Below are 21,206 nucleotides of genomic sequence, written 5' to 3' on the forward strand. Positions count from 1 at the left end.
CAAGGCCTTTGACAAGGTATCGCATTGTAAGCTCGGCTGGAAGGTTAGATCACATGGGATCCACGGCAAACTAGCCAATTGGTGAGAAAATTGGTTTGATGGCAAGAGCCAGAGGGTATAGTAAAGAGTTGTTATTCAGATTGGAGATCAGAAACCAGTGGTGTGCCACAGGGATCGATGCTGGGTCACTATTGTGGAATGACCGAATGGCCTAATTCTGCTCCAATCACTTATGACCTTGTCATGGCCCAGCTAATGTCCACATAGACAACGATCTTTAACCTCAATCAATCCTCTTGGTCACCTCTTTAAAAAACTGTCTGCTTTGTGAGATATGATTTCCTATGATTATCCCTGATCAGTCTTTATCTATCAACTGCTGGTAAATGATGTCCCTCAGAATCACCTGCAGTTACGTACCCACTACTGATGCAGGCTCACTCACCAGTGGTGCCCTGGCTTGTCCTTGGTGCCCTTAAATAACTGTACATTAACCACCCTCCAGTCTACTGGAACTTCACCTGTGCCTAAAGATGATGGTAATATCTGTGCAAGGGCTCCACAATTTCTACCCTAGCTTTTCACAAGGTGCAAGTATACATTTGGTCAACCCCTGGGGATTTATCCACCTTAGGTACAAACCATTACCAAAGATAGTTACTGCCAGACAGATCGGGCCAAAATTTGTTCAAAAGATCCCGTAAAGTCTGAAAATAAACAAATTAACATTTTGTGTCAGGACAAGAGTGAAATAAAAACTGAAAATACAAGAAGGAGAACATCACATACCCTACACAGCGATAGCAGCTGGATTGCAATCAAGTTGGTCAACGATATGAAAACAGATGCAGGTATCTGCGAATAGGGTGGGATCTAATCCAGGGATTTGGGGGTTTGTAAATAAACAGATACTCAGGAATTACAGGTTGGAATCCAAGTGAGGATTTCCACATAATCTAACAGAAACCCAAAAGTTATGTGTAGACTTGAATATTGAGTCGTAGATTTATAGTTATAGAGTCATAGAGTGGTACAGTGTGGAAACAGGCTCTTCAGCCCAACTCGCCCATACCGGCCAACTGTGGCCCAGCTACCCTAGTCCCACTTGCTTGGTCCATAATACTCCAAACCTGCCCTATCCATGTACTTGTCCAACTGTTTCTTAAACGATGGGATAGTCCCAGCCTCAACTACCTCCTCTGGCAGCTCGTTCCATATACCCACCACCCTCTGTGTGAAAAAGTTACCAATCGGATTCCGATTAAATCTTTGCCCCTTCACCTTGAACCTATGTCCTCTGGTCCTTGATTCCCCTACTCTGGGTAAAGGACTCTGTGCATCTACCCGATCTATTCCTCTCATGATTTTGTATACCTCTATAAGATCTCCCCTCATCCTCCTACGCTCCATGGAATAGAGACCCAGCCTAGTCAACCTCTCCCTATAGCTCACACCCTCTAGTCCTGGCAACATCCTTGTAAATCTTTTCTAAACCCTTTCAAGCTTGACAATATCTTTCCTAACATGGTGACCAGAACTGAACACAATATTCTAAATGCGGTCTCACCAACGTCTTATAAAACTGTAACATGACCTTCCAACTTCTATACTCATACTCAATACTCTGACTGATGAAGGCCAAAGTGCCGAAAGCCTTTTTGATTACCTTATCTACCTGCGACGTGACCTTCAAGGAACCATGCACTTGTACTCCTAGATCCCTCTGCTCTGCAACACTACACAGAGGCCTACCATTTTACTGTGTAGGTCCTACCCTTGTTCGACGTCCCAAAATACAATACCTCACACTTCTCTGCATTAAATTCCATCAACCACTCCTCCGCCCACCTTGCCAATCGATCCAGATCCTGCTGCAATTGTTCACAACCATCTTCACTATCTGCAAAACCACTAACTTTGGTATCATCAGCAAATTTGATAATCTTGCCCTGTATGTTCTCATCCATTGATGTAGATGGCAAACAGTAATGGGCCCAGCACTAAACCTTGAGTCACACCACTAGTCACAGGCCTCCATTCTGAGAAGCAACTATCCACCATCACCCTCTGCCTCCTTCCATGGAGCTAATTTGCTATCCTTTCAGCTATCTCTCCTTGGATCCCATGAGATCTAATCTTCCAGAGCAGCCTACCATGTGGAACCTTGTCGAACACCGTACTGAAGTCCATTAACACAACTTCTACAGCTCTGCTCTCATCAACATTTTTGCTCACGTCTTCGAAAAAATCAATCAGAATTCTGAGACATGACCTCCCACGTACAAAACCATGCTGACTATCCCTAATTAGCCCTTGCCCATCCAAATGCCTGTATATTCTATCCCTCAGAATACTCTCCAGTAACTTACCAACTACAGATGTTAAGCTCACCGGCCTATAGTTCCCAGCATTTTCCCTGCAGCCTTTCTTGAAAAGAGGCACAACATTTGCCACCCTCCAATCTGGCACCTCTCCTGTATTTAAGGATGACTCATAAATTTCAACCAGGGCTCCCGCAATTTCCTCTCTAGTTTCCCGGAATGTCGTCGGATATATCTGATCAGGCCCCGGAGATTTGTCTACCTTCATACACGACAGTACCTTCAGTACTTCCTTGATGGTAACAATGACTCTCATGACACTTCCAGTGACTGCTCCAATTTCCTCTGTCCTACTGTCTTTCTCCTCGGTAAATACAAAGGAGAAATACTCATTTGAGGACCTTGCCCATCTCCTGTGGCTCCACACAGAGGTGACAGTTTTTATTCCTGAGATGTCCCACTCTCTCTCTAGTTACCCTTTTCTCCCTTAATTATTTATAAAATCTTTTGGAATTGTTCTTGAGGCTACCCGCCAGAGCTATCTCCTGGCCTCTTTTTTGCCCTTCTGTTCTCCTTTTTTTAGTTGCTCCTTAGTTCCCAAAACTCCTCCAGGGGTGCACTTGATCCCAGCTGCCTATACCTGTCCCATGTATCCTTCTTGTTTTTGACTAACATCTCAATTTCCCTCATCAGCCAAGCTGCCTTCTTTGCCTGCTATGCCTTTCACTCTAACGGGGACGTACACATCCTGAGCTCTCTTTAGTACACTTTTAAAAACATCCCACTTGGCCGATGTTCCTTTCCCCATCAAATAACCTGCTCCAGTCAACTTGAAGGGTCTCTCATACCCTCAAAGTTGGCCTTGCCACAGTTGAGCATTTTAACACATGGACCCTCTCCATCCCGATCCATAGCTTTCTTAAACCTCATCTGAACCCTTCATGCTATGATTTTCCCAGTCTATATTAGGAAAGTTAAAATCCCCTACTACAACAACCTTATTTGACCTGCAGCTGTCTGCAATCTCTTGGCACATTTGCTCTTCTAATTCCCGTTGACTATTTGGGCGTTTGTAGTACACCCCTTTCCTGATCATCCCTTTCTTGTTCCTCAGCTCCACCTATATAGCTTCACTAGACGAACCGTCCGTAATGTTACCTCTGAACTTAACCTCTGAACCTAGCCATGCCATCCTCCTTAATCAACAATGCAACTCCCCCTCTGCTTTTTTCCTCACCCATGTCTCTCCTGAAGCTCCTGTACCCCGGATCATTGAGCTGCCAGTCCTGCCCCTCCCTTATCCAGGTTTCAGTCATGGCTTGCATTTTACCCAACTACACTAATCCCATTTGCCCACATTAAGACAGTATCCCTCTCTGCCAAGTCCTATTTAAGCACTTGTCTGAAAGCTTTTTAAACATAAGATTCAGATTAACATTCAGTGCGGAAACGGGCCCTTTGGCCCAAGTCCTCGCCAACCAGCGACCCTCGCACATTACCACTATCCTACACACATTAGAGATGTTTTTTTTAAACATTTACCAAGCTTACAACCCAAGAGTATGAACATTGAATCCTCCAATTTTAGGTGACCTCTAACAACCCCCCCCCCTCCCCCCCCCCCCCCCCCCCCCCCCCTTACCTGGCTCACGTCTATTTCTCCCTTCCCCCTCCTCTTACATCTCTTCCTATGGCTTCACAATTTGTAATCCCCCTCCTCTCTTCCAGCTTTCTTTTCCCCCACCCCTTACAATCAGTCTGAAGATGTATCCTGACTTGAAACGTCTCCAATCCACATTCCTCAGAGATGTTGCCAGACCCACTGAGTTACTCCAGCACTTTGTTTCTTTGTTTAACACAGACCAGACTTAGACCCAACCAGTGACCCAACCAACACAATCACTGACTTGTCAGACCCTGGTCATCCTTCTCCCTGTTCCCTTCCAGCAGAAGGTACAGAAGCTTGAAAGCGTGCAACACTAGACTCCAGAACTGCTTCTTCCCCTCTGTTATCAAGCTTCTGAACGGTTCTTCCATTAACTAGGGTACTAAACCAATTCACCTCTACTGCATTGCAGACATTGGACTTTGTTTCTGGAACTAATGCACTACAAAGCTGAGAAACATATTCTCAGTTACTCCAGCACTCTGTATCTTCCCTTTTGTTCTATCTATTGCACTCGAGTTTGGCTTGATTGTATTTATGTATAGTATTTTCTGATCTGATTGCAAAGCATGCAAAAGAAAGCTGTATCATTGCTGTATCATTTCACTGTATCTCAGCATATGTGACAACAATAAACTTAAGCCGAACCTAGACCTAATATTGTGTAGGAAAGAACTGCAGATGCTGGTTTAAATCGACGGTAGACACAAAATGCTGGAGTAACTCAGTGGGACAGGCAGCATCTCTGGAGAAAAGGAATGGATAACATTTCGGATAAGACATCTTCAGACTGAAGGGTCTCGACCTGAAATGTCACCCAGTCCTTCTCTCCAGAGATGCCTCCTGTCCCGCTACACCTAATATTCACAGGTGAAATACTACAAGATTGGAAGGCTTGAGTTATTAGGTGACATTGGATCAGCTGTGGACACAAGAAACTGCAGGCGCTGGAATCTTTAGCAAAAACAATGCTGGAGTAAGATGCTGGATTCAGGCAGCATCTGCAGAGGGAATGGACAGGAAACCTTTTGGGTTGGGAACCTTCTTCAGATTGATCAGACTGAACAGACTGGGACTGTTTTCCCTGGAGTGAAGGAGGCCGAGGGGTGATCTTATGGAGGTTTATGAAATCATGGGAAGCATAGAGAAGGCGCATGGTCACAGCCTATACTCCAGCATAGGGGAGTCTAAAACTAGAGGGCGCAGCTTTAATGTGAGAGGGGAGAGACTTATTCCCACACAGGGTGCTGGGTATAAGGAAGAAGCTGCCAGAGAAATTGGTAGAGATGGGTAGAATTATAACGTTTAAAAGACATTTGTACAGGTTTATGCATAGGAAGGGTTTAGAGGGATATGAGCCAAACAGGCAAAGCTCACTAGCTTTGGTAGACATCTTGATTGGCATGGATAAGCTGACAGGTCTCTTTGCATGCTGCATGATTCTAATATCAGATATCTGTGGGGGAGTAACATGCTTGGATCTATGGCAGGAGTTCAGATAGTTTATGTGTGGAAATAACAGATACCAGAGTTACAGAGTTGGAAGTCATTCATTGTCTGTAGGAAGTCATTTACATGTTGAATAATAGATACTAGGAGTGGGTTACAAACTGAAGGTTTTCAATGGGTTTGTGTGTTAATGTACACAATCTCAAATACTGCAGCTGAGGCCAATGTAAAATGCCCAGAGAACAGACCTGAGGACACTTCCTGCTGCTGTGTGATTTGAAAAGCCCACCCACCCTCTAGAGAAATTGACCAAAGGCCTGTGTGCCAGCGTGTCACCCCAGACCCAAAACCCACGATGGTCTTGAACCGTAAGTACTACTGACCTTTATTTTGTTGTAGTTATACGGATCCCTATTCACATTGCGACCCTGGGGGGGCCTGGAAGATAAATGGAAGGGGTGAGTTACTACCTCCAAGCTGAAGAGTTCCTGCACTTTGCTGACAACTTCTTCACAGGGACAACACTTCCTGTTCTGTCTCAGTGCCAGAGACCAGGGGCTCCGTGGTAACTCCAGCGTTGCAGAATCGGTGCTCCCACACTGCAGCTTGGAGCAATGACAGCAAATATACCCCGTCCCGGGTTTGCCGGGTGTGAAGTGTAATAGTGAGGAGGTGTGGGAATTGTGGGAAGAACTGAACTGCTCTCTGTCTTGTTATGAGCACTTCGTACCGTGGAAATAGAACTTTATTTTAGTGAAGTGTCTCATAGGTTGAACATGTCTGACCTTGTACTTTTGATCTTTAATGTTAAGGCTGATAAGGGAAAGAGGAGAATTCTGGATCACAATAGTTAACCATGTTAACAAATATACGTGACCCACTCCACATTTCTTGCTATTAAATATGATATTAAAAGGTCGCATGCTCTGAGTCAGCAGAGCAGTCTCTGGCTTGACACGTTATTGTGAACAAAGAAGTTAATTGTCACTCACGTCTTGAATATATTATTCCAACAGAGGTCTGGCTTTGTCTCTGCAGACCTTTAGTGACATCACAACAGATTCTTGGTCTCTTTATTTAAAGAGAGGTATAGCTGCCATGGAAGCAATAGACAATAGACAATAGGTGCAGGAGGAGGCCATTCAGCCCTTCGAGCCAGCACCGCCATTCAATGCGATCATGGCTGATCACTCTCAATCAGTACCCCGTTCCTGCCTTCTCCCCATACCCCCTCACTCCGCTATCCTTAAGAGCTCTATCCAGCTCTCTCTTGAAAGCATCCAACGAACTGGCCTCCACTGCCTTCTGAGGCAGAGAATTCCACACCTTCACCACTCTCTGACTGAAAAAGTTCTTCCTCATCTCCGTTCTAAATGGCCTACCCCTTATTCTTAAACTGTGGCCCCTTGTTCTGGAGCAGTTGGGTGAATGGTGAAAGGTTGAGTCCTGGGATGGGGTGCTGTATGAGAGATTGAGCAGGTTGGGCCGAAGCTCACTGGAGATTTTGGAATGAGAGGTGATCTTCATGAATTGTCTAAATTGTGCGGGGGACTGACAGGGTTGTGTCAGATTCAGGGGCGGCCATTTGAGGTGGAGCTGAAGACCTTTGCTCAGAATGCAGCCGTGCAGCTGCAGAACCAGCTGTTGTTCTGGCGCTGGTGCCCAGTGCCTGGGCTCAGTGGAGACCACAGCCCAGCACCACAGCCCGACACTACCACTGGAGACCCCCCTGTCAGCTCTCCCTGACAACTCCCATCTCTCACTAGAACCCATCTGAGTAACGAGACTTACCACCAGCCATGGATGGTCCACCACTCAAATTTACATCCTTTGCCGGTCCAGTGATTCACCTGGAGAAAGAACAAAGAAAACCCATCACTGAAACAGAATGGATGAAAAAGTTTAAAAAAAAGATAGATCATTGGGGTCATTGTCAGGCAGAGAGTGGGCAGGCAATGGGAGGGTTTGGCAAAAGGACAGAGGGGTGAGTGAACAAAGGGAGGGGTGGAAGAGACAGGTGGATGGGTCAAAGTGACTGTGGGATTGGTTGCTTCTCTCCAGGTGGATGTTTCTCTGCTTCTCAGGATATGAGTGAGAGGGTGCAGAGGAAAGTGGGACCCAGAACAAGCGATACACATTGGTACCAATGTGGAGAAGGCAGCAATGGAAGTCTGTCAATGTTGCCAGAGGTGGACAGGTGGCAATCTCTGGGCTGCTGGCACGGCCAGGCTTCAGGGAGAACAGAATATGAAGAGAAGGTGGTAGACTGGTAACATCCATGGTGCATGCAGGTACATTCAGATTCAGAGGCAGATGAAACCTGCATGAGATGGAAGGGTCACAAGTTAATAGGATTGGGACAATGCCCAAGTCACTACAGTTGAATCAAGATCAGCAGGGTATGGGCATACCAGGCAATAACAGCAAAAATAAATAAGGGGAACAGAGGGTGTGAGTGTTGGATGATGACAGAGAAGGAATTGTTGGATAGGAGCAAATTGAGAGACACAATCTGGTGTCCACAATATACACAGAATGTGATGAGTAAGATTGGTGAGCTGCAGGTACAAAGAGCCATGTGTGATTATGATGTGCTGCTGATCACATGGCTCATTCTCGGCAGAACAGACCTCTTAATATTCAAAGATATGGTGGACAGAAAAGGCAAGGATGGAAAACAGGAGATGGGGGGCAGAGGAAAATGGTATTATAGACTATTGATTAAACATTCCCTTCTCCAAACAAGACAGCATCAAAGCTTCACCGTCGCCTCTCGCCGATGGACGGATGCCAACTACTATAGACTGAAGAGAGGGGATGTCCTTGAGGCCATGCACAAACTCGCTTGGGCTGGAATTCACTTTGCAGAACTTCCTCTTCTTCCCGACGTCGTTCATGCCCACGTGCACAACCACTTCTGGCTGTTCACCCTTCCTCTTGAGGATGTTCTGAAGTCGGTCTGTGACATCTTTAACCCTGGCACCAGGGAGGTAACAGACAATCCTGAAGTCCCGCCTGCCGCTACAGAATCTCCTGCCCACACTTCGGACAATGGAGTCACCCACTACTATGGCTCTGCCTGACGTCGGTCTCCCCAGTCGAGTCTCCTTGCCAGGATTGGAGCCACCGACCTGTTCACCGCTTGGACTGGAAGCGTCTTCTGCTCCGACAACTCCTAAGGGGGCATACCTGTTTTCATTCGGCACAGCCACCGGGGTCGCCTGCTCTCCACGTTTACTCCCTTTTCTCCCAGTCACCCACCTGCTCTCCTCCTGAATCACTGGCGTAACAACCTCACTTGTCCAGGAAACTCTCATTTTCCAGGATGGCCCTAAAGTCATCCAGCTGCTTCTCCAGTTCCCCAACACGTTCACTCAGGAGCTGCACCTGGACACAATTCCTGCAGGTGTAGTCTCCAGAAGCTCCATAGGCATCCTTGACCGCCCATAACCTGCAGGAAATACACTGCACCAACCCGCCTGCCATTTCTTCAGTGGACAAAAAATCACAAGTTTCAAAGATCTGGGATACCAAAGAAAATTAGAGATTGCCAAATTTTATTTGGAGAAAAAAATAAATGGACAGAATACTTTTCAACTCGTGTTTCCTTACGCAAGCATAGATAATGTGCTTTGTGTTAGTAGATAGCGATATGGACCGCTCTCCCCAGTCCTCATGTATCACCAGTGTTGATGTTGTGGCAGCTGGCACTGTCACTGAAGAATGGGAGATGTTTTATGTACAGACGAGGAGTATTCCCACACCAGGGAAAAGTAAAGGAACTCTGGTGCTCCCTGGATCACCCAGGAGGGAGTGAAGGAAGGAGTGAGCATGAGGAAGGTGAGACTTCAATGGAAACCCACCTGAATGTGGTGAGTTGGGAGAGGCAGTGAGTACAAAAGGAGAGAGGCTTTTCAAGGGAAAGTGGAACAGAGCCTTCCAAAGGCCTGTAAATGGGATGAGCGGAGTGAGGAGATCAGGGTATAACGGAGTGATCTGCATCAAGGTAGAGGCACAGCTGGAACATGGCTGAGGGCATTGTATCACCCGTTATCAGGAAATGGGAGCTGCCAGAAGCGGAGGGATGCAGATCTGGGAGAGGGGGTGGGGGTAACTGATGAGGAGGAGGAGGTAACACTAACAAGTCACTTGCACTGGAAGGGATAATCCCAGGTTGTTAAAGGAGGCAAGGGTCGTGGAGCAGGTGGCTGTAATCTATGTTGCCACCACCTTCTGTGTGAAGAAATTGACCCTCAGGTTCCAATCAAATCTTGCCCCACTCACCTTTAACCTAAGTCTTCTTGTTCTTGATTCCCCCACGTTCGGTAAAATACCCTATCTATTCCCCTCAAGACCTTATACTCCTTTATAAGATCATTGCTCATCTTCCTGCACTCCAAAGAATAACGTTCTCACCGACACAACCTCTCTCTGTAGCACAGGCTCACAAGTCCTGGCAACATCCTCTTCTAGCTTCTCTGTGCTCTTTACAGCTTAATGACATCCTTCCTATTGCAGAGTGACCAAAACTGAACACAATACTCCAAATGCAGCCTCAAAGTCTTGTGCAACTGTAACACAATATTGCAACTTCTTTACTCAACACCCTGATTAATGAAGGTATCAAAAGCCGTTACTACCCATTCCTCAAACCTCCCTGAGAGGATGTTAGTCCTTTTCCAGTTTTGATGCACCCTGTCCCTCTTGTACAGGTCACACCTGCCCAGAAGTTATCCCAGTGATCTCATCAGCTAAAGGCCTGTCTTCTGCACCAGTTCTTCAGCCATGCGTTCATCTATTCTAGTGTTACCATCATTGGCATATGGCACTGAGAGGAATTTTGAGATTACACTCTGGAAGTTCTGCTTTGTAAACTTCTATCAAACTCTCTAAGTTCACCCTGTCGGATCACACCTCTCGTTCTGCCTAGGTTGTCAGTACCATTGTGTACAACAATCTCAGCTGTTTTCTCTCCCCTTTCACAATGTCCCGGATCCAATCCAAGACATCCCTGTCCTTGACACGTGAGAGGCAACAAACCATCCTGGGATCTCGCTCTGAGCCAAGGGGAAGTCCATCTCTTCCCCACACCACAGCTCACTGAGATGTTTCCTTGCCCTGCTGTGCATCACAGCCAACTGTGGTGCCACACCTTGGCTACTGCTGCAACTTTCCTCTGAGAGACCTACTCTGTCTGGGAGGGGAATGACCACAGGGCACTCACTCCTGCACGACCTGCCTGCACTTACTGCTCCTCCTGGTCATCCACCTCCTTCCTTTCTCTACCTGCAGTGTGACTAATTGCTAAATTCAGTCAACAAAGTTCTCCGTAAATCAAATTCTCCACGGCACTACACAGTGGGAAGCTGCAGCTGGACACAGCCTCCTGCAGGTGTAGTCAGACACACCAGAAATGTTCCCAAACTCCCACAGGAAGAGCAGACCACTGGCCTAACCTCCATAACCTTTCCTCTTCTTCTACCCTTATTAGACCTTTGATGTATATGGTCTCACTTCCACCTGACATTGCTCTGCCCATCTTATTAGATCAATATCACCATGTAACCAATCACTCTTCAGACAGAAATCCAGATACACACATTCTGTCCCAAATAAACCTCCTCACCATGGGTGGCACATTGGCGCAGTAGTACAGCTGCTGCCTCCCAATGCCAGAGACCCGGGTTTGATCCTGACTACGGGTGCTGTCTATATGGAGTTTGCACGTTCTTGCTGTGACTGCGTGTGTTTCCTCTGGATGCTCTGCTTTCCTCCCACATCCCAAAGACGTGTGGTTTTGTAGGTTAATTGTCCCTAGTGTGTATGATAGAACTAGTGTACTGGTGACAGCTGTTCAGCAATGGGCCAAAGGGCCTGTTGAACTCTATATCTCTGAGACTAAAAACATGTACCCGTTACTGAAGGAATCACAGATCAGAGGAGCAGGACATGTCACAAGAGGGTCTGATGTCAGAATGCAGCTGTTTTATGGATCGCTGACTGAGGGCAAACGATTAGGTGGTGACAGAACAAGTTTCAGAGATGCTCGTACAGTATTCTTGAAGCCTTTCAACATCGACACACTCCATTGGTAACAATGAACAGTGGATTGTCTTATTTGGAATACCTGCATAAAGTGGGTGCTCGGTCGTAAAGAGTTATCATGGAAACAGCCCCATTGATCAAACTCGTCCATGCTGACCAAGGTGCCTCACCTAAGCTAGTCCCATTTCCTTAGGTATGGCCCATATCCCACTAAACCTTTCCTGTCCATGTGCCTGCCCAAATTTCTTTTAAATGCTGTTATTGTACGTGCCTCAACGATCTCCTCTGGCAGTTCATTTTCCATACCTATCACCCTTTTGTGTGAAGAAATTCTTATTAATTCTTTCCCCTCTCACCTTAGGCCTATGCTCTCAAGTTCTTATCCTGGGTAAAAAAACTGTACATTCACCATATCCATTCCCTATGACTGATGAAAGCCAATACACTAAATCTCCTCTTTAAAACCCAAACCACCCGTGATGCCACTTTCAGGGAACTACACTTTACACTAGCACTTTCACTGCTTAGTTTTTAGTTTAGTTTAGACATACAACGTGGAAACAGGCCCTTCGGCCCACTGAGTGCGCAGATGAGCAATCCCTACACATTAACACTAATCTACACACACTAGGGACAAATTACAATTATACCCCGCCAATTATCCAACAAACCTGTATGTCTTTGGGGTGTGGAAGGAAACCGGAGATCCTAGAGAAAACCCACACAGGTCACGGGGAGAACTTACAAACACTGTACGGACAAGTACTTGTAGTCAGGATCAAACCTGGGTCTCTGGCGCTGTAAGGCAGCAACTCTACTGCTGCACCGCCCGATCCCTCTGCTCTACAACACTCCACAGGCCCCTGCCATTCACTGCGAAGGTTCTACCTTCGTTTGACTTTACAAAATTTAACATCTTGCACTGATCTGCATAAAACTCCATTTGCCTCTCCTCGGCCCACTTGCCCAGCAGATCAAGACCCTGCTGTAATTTTTGATAACCCTCTTTGCAATCTGCGATACCACCTACTTTATTGTCATCTACAAACTTACTAATCAAGCCTTGTACACTCTCATCCAAATCGGTTGTAACCTGAGACAAGCCTCTTCATTGTCCACTATACCACCAATCTTCTCTCAACCTTACTACAAAATGGTGGCACTGCCCTAGCAGCTGCCGCTCACCTGCGGTCCATTTGTCTTTGTGTTTTTGTTGGTTTTTTTTTTTTTGGTCTTAATTGTAGTTGTGATGTGGTGTTTTTGTATTTGTGTACTATGTGTGTATGTGGGGGGGAGGGGGAAACTTTAACACTGTAAATATGTGTCCCTTCAGAACGGAGACCCGACCTTTGTTTTCTGGGCCGTGTCTCCGTTCCTGCTGCGGCCTACCATCAGCCCAACTCCTGAAGCTGTCGGCCTCCAGGGCTCTGGTTCGCAGAGCCCGCGGATCGGACTTACCACCACCGGAGCCGGCCGTCTTCGGAGCCTGCGGGAGCGGCTGCGACTGCGACTGCGGCTGCGACTCGCCTTAGGCTCGGGCCGCGTGGATGCCGACATCGGGAGCTCCGGCAGCGGCAGCGTGTTCGCCCACCCCGGATCGCGGGGCATGGGGCGCGGACATTTCACCGTCCGGCGCGGCCTAAGATAGGCCGCGGGATATTTCTCTGCTGGGCGGGGGCTTCAATGTCGGGAGCCACGACCGCCCCGACGTGCAGCAACAGCGGCAGCAGCGTGTTCGCCCGCCCCGGATCGGACTTATCATCGGCGGAGCCGGCCGTATTCGGAGGCTGCGGGAGCGGCTGCGATGCGACGCGCCTTGGGCTCGGCCCGCTGTGGACCGTCCGGTGCGGCCTGCAACCACAACAACCTGACTGCGGGCGAGGACAGCGGGAGAAGGGAAAGACATTGTGGCCTTCCATCACAGTGAGGAGAGAGAGGACTGGAGGAGACTCACTGTGATGGATGTTTCTTTGATGGATGTTTCTTTTTTGTGTGTTTTTGGGGTTGGGTGGTTTGAGTGCCTGTTTGATGCTTTTATTGTTGGACTGTGTTTTTGGGGGTTTTGGGGTGTGTGATTTGAATGCCTATTTAATGCTTTTATTGTTGGACTGTGTTTTGGGGGGTTTTTGGGGTTGGGTAATTTGGGTGCCTGTTTAGTGCTTTTATTGTTGGACTGTAGGTGATTGAATTAACATTTTGTTCAAGATGGCCGCGCCGTTGTGTTTGGCTGCCTGCCACTGTATGTTTCTTTTTTTTCCTAGTCAGATGTGCAGCACTTTGGTCAACGTGGGTTGTTTTTAAATGTGCTATACAAATAAATTGACTTGACTTGACTTGACTTATTGTTCCAAACGTGCGTTTCAAGGTAGATAAGGAAAGATACAAGGATTAGAAATTAAGGATCTGAAGTGGGGAAGGATGATATGAATGTCATGAAACAGGACCTGGCAAAGGTTGACTGGGAGCAGGTACATCCATAAACCTACCAGTCATGCCATCCAGATTCTAATTATTAATATGGCAATATGATCTCTAAAGCAGCTTCTGTGATAATGATACTATTTGCATGCTCTCACAATCAAAGCACTCAGACTGGCACACAAATAATTTCATTTACCTTACAGACATTTTTCGGCCACCTAAGTGCCAGAACATTAACGGTAGGATCTCCCAAGTTAGATTTGCTATAAAACAAAAGTGTTTTCATTAACGGATCTGTGAACTGGCCACACGAGGAAGTGCTGATAGAGCAAATAGTAATTGGCGGTACAGCCCCCGTTCACCTACTGCATATAAACCACCAAAACACACACTCACCTGGTAACTCCAGAGATGGGGGTAGAGATGTCAAAGGGAGGGAAAGAGTCAGAGTGGTCTAGGTGGGAGCAGAGTCAAAGTGGCAGCAGGGGTCATGAAATGTTTACATTCCATCTGAGTACACCAATCCAGTCATCTAGGTAGACAGAGCTCGGTTCAGTTTAGTTTATTGTCACATGTATCGAGGTACAGAGAAAAGCAGTGAAAAGTGACCAAAGGCAGCAGATCAAAACACCATCCACATTCCCCTCAGCCCCACACTTTCTGAACTTGGACGTTTCCTCACTTGCTTCCAATCCACTCACCACCCTCCCATTCATCTAGGCTTAATCAATGTAAATGCTGCATTCTCCAAGTTTATAATGTGAAGGTGTTTCTGGGGCTACTTGGATTATGAATCCAAATCAGGTCTTACATTGTTCAATCCATGGTCTATAAAGAATATCAAGACAATAATGAATACTCTCCACATCCCTAGATGCGTGCACTTCCAATGACACTCGGAATGCTTGACTCATGTCTAGATGACCAAGGTGAATAACGCATTTAATGAGCACCCAGTCTATTCACACCCTCCACAGTGATACACCATGGCTGCAGTGTGTCCAGATTAAACTCCATCAGTCGTTTCTCTGCACATATATTCAACCTATCTATATCCTGCTGAATCATTCGTCAAGCCTCCTCACTATCCATAACTGCACCATTTAGGCAGCATCTCTGGAGAAAAGGAATAGATGATGTTTCAGGCTGAGTGAGAGTGTCAGTCCGAAGAAGGATTTCGACCCGATACGTCACCTAGACGTTTCTCCGGAGATGCTGCCAGACCAGCTCAGTCTTTGCATATGCATGGGCGCAATCCCTTGTTAGGACAGGACGAGGCACTGGCACCTCAGGCTTGCCCCGGCCACTTGGCCTTAGTCTCAGTGGAAGTGCTGGCTGTCTCGGATTTTTTCCTGACAGCCCAGTCTTGACCACACAATGGTACTGGCAGTCTCAGTTTTGTCCCAGTAACTCAGTCTTCCTCGGACGTGTGACAGGGGAACACAGCTAGCAGGGAGCCCTGCGCCTTGCGCCTTGCCCCTTGCCCCTTGCCCTTTGCCCTTTGCCCCTTGCCCCATGCCCCTTGCCTTTCCCTTTCCCACACTCTCCCTTTTCGCTAGAATGCCTAGGTTTATAGGGAACAGGCTGAAAAGGTTCTGGTGACCAAACCAATATAAGCTAATTGTGCCCCCGCTGTTACCAATGATGCTGAGAATTGCCTCTCCTGGCCTGTCAGCCAATGAGAGGGATCAGAGTGGCATCTGAAGGAGGGGTCCCTCTCACATTGTGCACATCAACTTTGAATTCAATCTATCAAGTCTCTGTGGATCTCATGTACTTTAGCCTTTACATCAGCCTACCATGAAGGCCTGTGTTGAAAACTTTACTAAAATCTATTTATTCAACACCCATTGCCCTACGTTCAATCATCTTTGTCACCTCCTCAAAAAAATCAACCATTTTTTTAAGATATCATCTCCCCCTCCCAAAGTCATGATGACTATCCCTAAAAAGACTTATTATGGATAGATTAGGATTCTATCCCTAAAAATCTTCTCCACCAATTTTTCTACCACAGGCTCACCATCCTATGAATTACCTGATTTGTCTTTATTTCCTGCCTCAAATGAAAGAATTGCAATGGGGTACCTGCAGAACTTTGGGATCTTGCATGTGGCTAAAGAGGATACAAAGATCTTTGTCAAGGCCCCAGCAGTCTCCACTCTTGTATTTTCAATGATCTGTGATAGATCCCATGAGGCCCTGGGGAGTTACCCACTATATTATTCTTCTAGAAAACAATACCTGTGCCACAGTGGCCCAAGGGTGATACAGTGACACAGCTGGTAGAGCTGCTGCCTCACAGTGCCCAGGACCAAAGTTTGATCCTGACCTTGGATGCTGCCAGTGACACAACTATACCTCGCGCTCCCGCATCTCGTGCCTCGTTAGCCCAACCGAGGGTTCAAGACCCCCCCCGCTAATCCGTATGTCCCTACATGACCCCCCCCTCAGAACCCTCGAAACCGTACCTCACGGGTGTCCGGACCTCCCTCCTGGAACGCGTACGGTGGGGGGAACCCGATACCGCCAATGTGACGGGAGGCGGGGAGGGCGCCGCCGCCGGAGGCGATGGAGGGGCCATGGAAGTGGAGGGCATAGGCGATGGAGAGCGCTTGATTGGGAACGGGGGCCCGGGCCCAACCATAGGCGGCGGGGGGCTGAGGGGTGGCAACCAAGGCGCCGCTGGCGGCAGCAGGGGGGCGGCCATAGGCTGGCCGCGGCGCAGTGGCTGGGCCACCGACACAGGGAGGTCCTGGTCCAAATGGGCCGGCTTGAGCCGGGATACGGAAACGAGTTCCTGGCGATTACCCACCTGTAAGGTAAAAGTGACAGCCCCTCTCTTCAGTACCTGAAACGGGCCCTGATAAACCGGCTGAAGAGGGGAGCGGTGGGAATCTTTCCGCAGGAACACGAAATCACAGTCCCGCAAGTCCGACGGGACGTGGACCGCCATGCTTCCGTGCCAGGAGGTCGGGACTGGAGCCAGAGAACCTACCCGTGCCCGGAGGGAACCCAACACCGACGTAACGGGTGGTGGCAAAGCGGAGGCGGATGGGAGGATGTCACCTGGTACCCGCAGGGGCAAACCGTAGACGAGATCGGCCGAGGATGTGCCTAGCTCGGCCTTCGGGGCCGTACGAATGCCGAGGAGGACCCAAGGCAGCTGGTCAGCCCAATCGTGGCCGGTCAGTCGGGCACAGAGGGACGCCTTCAGCTGCCGATGGAAGCGCTCAACCATCCCGTTGGATTGGGGATGGTAGGCGGTGGTCTGCTGTAAGCGAGACCCATACAACTGTGCCAGCGCGGCCCAGAGGGACGAGGTGAACTGGGCTCCCCGATCTGTGGTGATGATAGCCGGGACGCCGAAACGGGCCACCCAATGCAACGCCAGGGCCCGTGCACAGGAGGCCGCCGAGGTGTCCGACAATAGGAGCGCCTCCGGCCAACGTGTAAACCGATCCACCACCGTCAGGAGATGAGTATAACCCCTGGAATAAGGCAATGGACCCACCAAATCCACGTGGATGTGGAAAAAACGGACTGGGGGAACCTCGAAAATCTGGTATGGGGGCTGGACATGGCGATGAACTTTGGAGGTTTGGCACGGAATACAGGCCCGTGCCCAGGCTGCCACCTGCTTCCGCAGGCCGTGCCAGACAAACCGGGCAGCCACCATGGCTGAAGTCGCCCTGATGGACGGATGTGCCAGGCCATGAATGACCTAAAAAACCTTACGTCGCAGGGCGGCAGGCACCACCGGGCGGGGGCGTGAAAGGGAAACGTCACACCACAACTTGGTACCTGTGGGGCCACACGCCACCTGCTCCAAACGCAGTCCCGAGGATGTGGAGGCGTACACCGCGGCAGTTCCTTCCAGGCGCTGAGCCTCCGCTAGCTCCTGGAAATCCACCTGTCCACCTACCGCGGCTACGGAGGGAATGGCCGGCCGGGACAGGGCATCAGCAACAGCATTAAGCCTACCCGCAATATGACGGACATCGGTGGTAAACTCCGAAATTAGGGTGAGGTGCCGCTGCTGGCAAGCCGACCACGGATCAGAAACCTTAGCAAAAGCGAATGTCAGAGGATTGTGATGCGTGTAGGCCACAAAAGAACGGCCTTCCAAAAAATAACGGAAGTGGCGGACTGCTAAATAGAGGGCCAGGAGCTCCCTATCAAACGCACTATATTTGAGCTCGGCTCGCGAGAGCTGCCGGCTGAAAAACGCCAGGGGCTGCCATTGACCTTCGACCTGCTGCTCCAAAACCCCACCCCACGTCTGAGGCGTCCACCGTCAGCGCCGTGGGGGCGGAGGAGCGCGGGTGCACCAGCATGGTGGCGTTGGCGAGGGCCTATTTGACCGCGACAAAAGCCGTCTCTGCAGATGCGGACCATACCAACTCGGCGGGGTTACCCGCGAGGCATTGAAAAAGGGGGCGCATGACCCGAGCTGCTGCAGGCACGAACCGGTGGTAAAAGTTCACCATGCCCACGAATTCCTGCAAACCCATGATGGTAGTAGGACGTGGAAAAGAGCGGACCGCCTCCACCTTAGCTGGCAAAGGAGTGGCTCCGGCCGATGTAACCCAGTGACCCAAAAAATCTACCGCCGACAGGCCGAATTGGCATTTGGACGGATGGAGAATCAGGCCGTGGTCCTGCAGCCTCTGGAATATAGTGCGGAGGTGGACTAAGTCCTCCTGGACCGAACGGCTGGCAATCAAAATGTAATCGAGGTAAATAAACACGAACGGCAAACCTCGACCCACACGGTCCATCACACGCTGGAATGCCTGAGCTGCGTTTTTAAGGCCGAAAGGCATGCGCAACCACTCAACCTGGAACAGATATATGGGAAAGATGTAAAAGCAGAGGGTGAGTTGCAGTGGGTGACTTTAATTTTCCCAATATGGACTCGGTCTCCGGTGGTGCCACAAACTTAGATGAGGCAGCATTTTTGTAGGTGCATCTAGGAGGGTTTCTTGACAATATCTAGATCCAACCAGGGAAGGGACCATACTGGACCTTGTATTGGGAAATGAGCCTGGCCAGCTGATTGGAGTTTCAATGCATGAGCATATTGGGAACAGCAAACACAACTCCATATATTTGCAGTAAGTTACGGACAAGGATAAGCCTGGACCTTCGGGGAATGTGCTACATTGAGGTGAGGCTAATGACATCAGTATTAGGCACGTGCTGGGGAGAGAGGACGGAAGGCAAGAATAGCAAGGCTCAGGATCCTTGGATGTCAAGAGATGCTGCAAGTTTAGTCAAAAAGAAAAAGGAAGTTTGAGGAAGCTGAAATTGGGCCCTTTGAGAAATGTATAGACAATAGGAGGAAAATGAAACTCCCATGGCAAGTAGGATTAAGGACAATCCCAAGATATTTTACCCATTGTTGACAAACAAGTGGGTAACTAGATAGAGGATTGGACCAGTCAAGGATAAATTGGAGAATTTATGCTTGGATCTGGAAATGGGTGAGGTACTAAATGAGTACTTTGCACCTGCATTCACCAAGGAGAGAATAGTGCGATCAGGGAGGGGTATTTTGATATCCTAGGGACATGTGATCAAGAAGGAGGAGGTTTACTCTGCTTTTGTTCAGAGATACAGCATGGAAACAGGCTCGTTGGCTCTCCATGTCCATTCCGACCATTGATCACCCATACACACTAATTCCATGCTATCCTGCTTTCTCATGGACTTCCTACACATCAGGGGCAATTTACGGAAGCCAAATAACCTATAAACCCGCATGTCTTTGGGATGTAGGAACAGGGAGAATAGGCAAACTCAACACTGGCAGCATCCAAGGTCAGGATCAAACTTTGGTCCTGGGCACTGTGAGGCAGCAGCTCTACCAGCTGTGTCACTGTGTCGCCCTTGGGCCACTGTGGCACAGGTATTGTTTTCTAGAAGAATAATATTGTGTCCAAGAAAACTTCCGGAACAGATATATGGGAAAAATGTAAAAGCAACAGAGGAGTTGCAGTGGTTGACTTTAATTTTTCCAATATGGACTTATCTCCCCTTGGTGCCACAAACTTAGATGGGGCAGAATTTTTGTAGGTGCATCTAGGAGGGTTTCTTGACAATATTTAGATCCAACCAGGGAAGGGACCATACTGGACCCTGTATTGGGAAATGAGCCTGGCCAGCTGATTGGAGTTTCAATGCAGGAGCATATTGGGAACAGTAAACACAACTCCATATGTTTTCTGAAAGTTACGGATAAGGATAAATCTGGACCTTGGAGGAGAGTGCTAAGTTGAGAAGTTGCCAATGACATCAGTATTAGGCATGAGCTGGGGAGACAGGATGAAAAGCAAGAATGGCAAGGCTCACGAACCTTTGATGACAAGTTTAGTCAAAAAGAAAAAAAGAAGCATATGTAAGGATGAGGAAACTGAAATTGGGCCCTTGAGAAATGTAGACAATAAGAAGAAAACAAAACTTCCATGGCAAGTTGGATTAAGGAGCATCCCAAGATATTTTATTCATTGTTGACAAATAAGTGGGTAACTAAGGAGGGGATTGGAACAGTCAAAGGTAAATAAGAGAATTTATGCATGGATTCACCGAAAATGGGTGAGTTACTAAATGAGTACTTTGCACCTGCATTCACCAAGGAGAGAATAGTGCGATCAGGGAGGGGTATATTGATATTCTAGGGACATGTGATCAAGAAGGAGGAGGTTTACTCTGCTTTAGTTCAGAGATACAGCATGGAAACAGGCTCGTTGGCTCTCCATGTCCATTCCGACCATTGATCACCCATACACACTAATTCCATGCTATCCTGCTTTCTCATGTACTTCCTACAGATCAGGGGCAATTTACCGAAGCCAAATAACCTACAAACCCGCATGTCTTTGGGATGTAGGAACAGGGAGAATAGGCAAACTCAACAATGGCAGCATCCAAGGTCAGGATCAAACTTTGGTCCTGGGCACTGTGAGGCAGCAGCTCTACCAGCTGTGTCACTGTGTCGCCCTTGGGCCAATGTGGCACAGGAATTGTTTTCTAGAAGAATAATATTGTGTCCAAGAAAACTCCCGGAACAGATATATGGGAAAAATGTAAAAGCAACAGAGGAGTTGCAGTGGGTGACTTTAATTTTTCCAATATGGACTTAACTCCCCTTGGTGCCACAAACTTAGATGGGGCAGAATTTTTGTAGGTGCATCTAGGAGGGTTTCTTGACAATATCTAGATCCAACCAGGGAAGGGACCATACTGGACCCTGTATTGGGAAATGAGCCTGGCCAGCTGATTGGAGTTTCAATGCAGGAGCA

The 21,206-nt window shown here is 48.2% G+C and overlaps 1 long non-coding RNA gene across 1 annotated transcript; it reads right to left on the reverse strand.

Moving 5' to 3' along the window:
- Positions 1 to 647: 647 nt before the first annotated feature.
- On the reverse strand, positions 648 to 7,289 carry LOC144590113 (uncharacterized). The gene is made up of 3 exons (XR_013546177.1): positions 7,228 to 7,289; positions 5,820 to 5,874; positions 648 to 707 (listed from the first exon to the last, which is right to left on the reverse strand). It is a non-coding gene; the product is annotated as an uncharacterized LOC144590113 (long non-coding RNA).
- Between the last annotated feature and the right edge of the window lie 13,917 nt (positions 7,290 to 21,206).

This window comes from Rhinoraja longicauda, unplaced genomic scaffold (assembly GCF_053455715.1).
Source record: "Rhinoraja longicauda isolate Sanriku21f unplaced genomic scaffold, sRhiLon1.1 Scf000140, whole genome shotgun sequence".
NCBI classification, from domain to species: domain Eukaryota; kingdom Metazoa; phylum Chordata; class Chondrichthyes; order Rajiformes; family Arhynchobatidae; genus Rhinoraja; species Rhinoraja longicauda.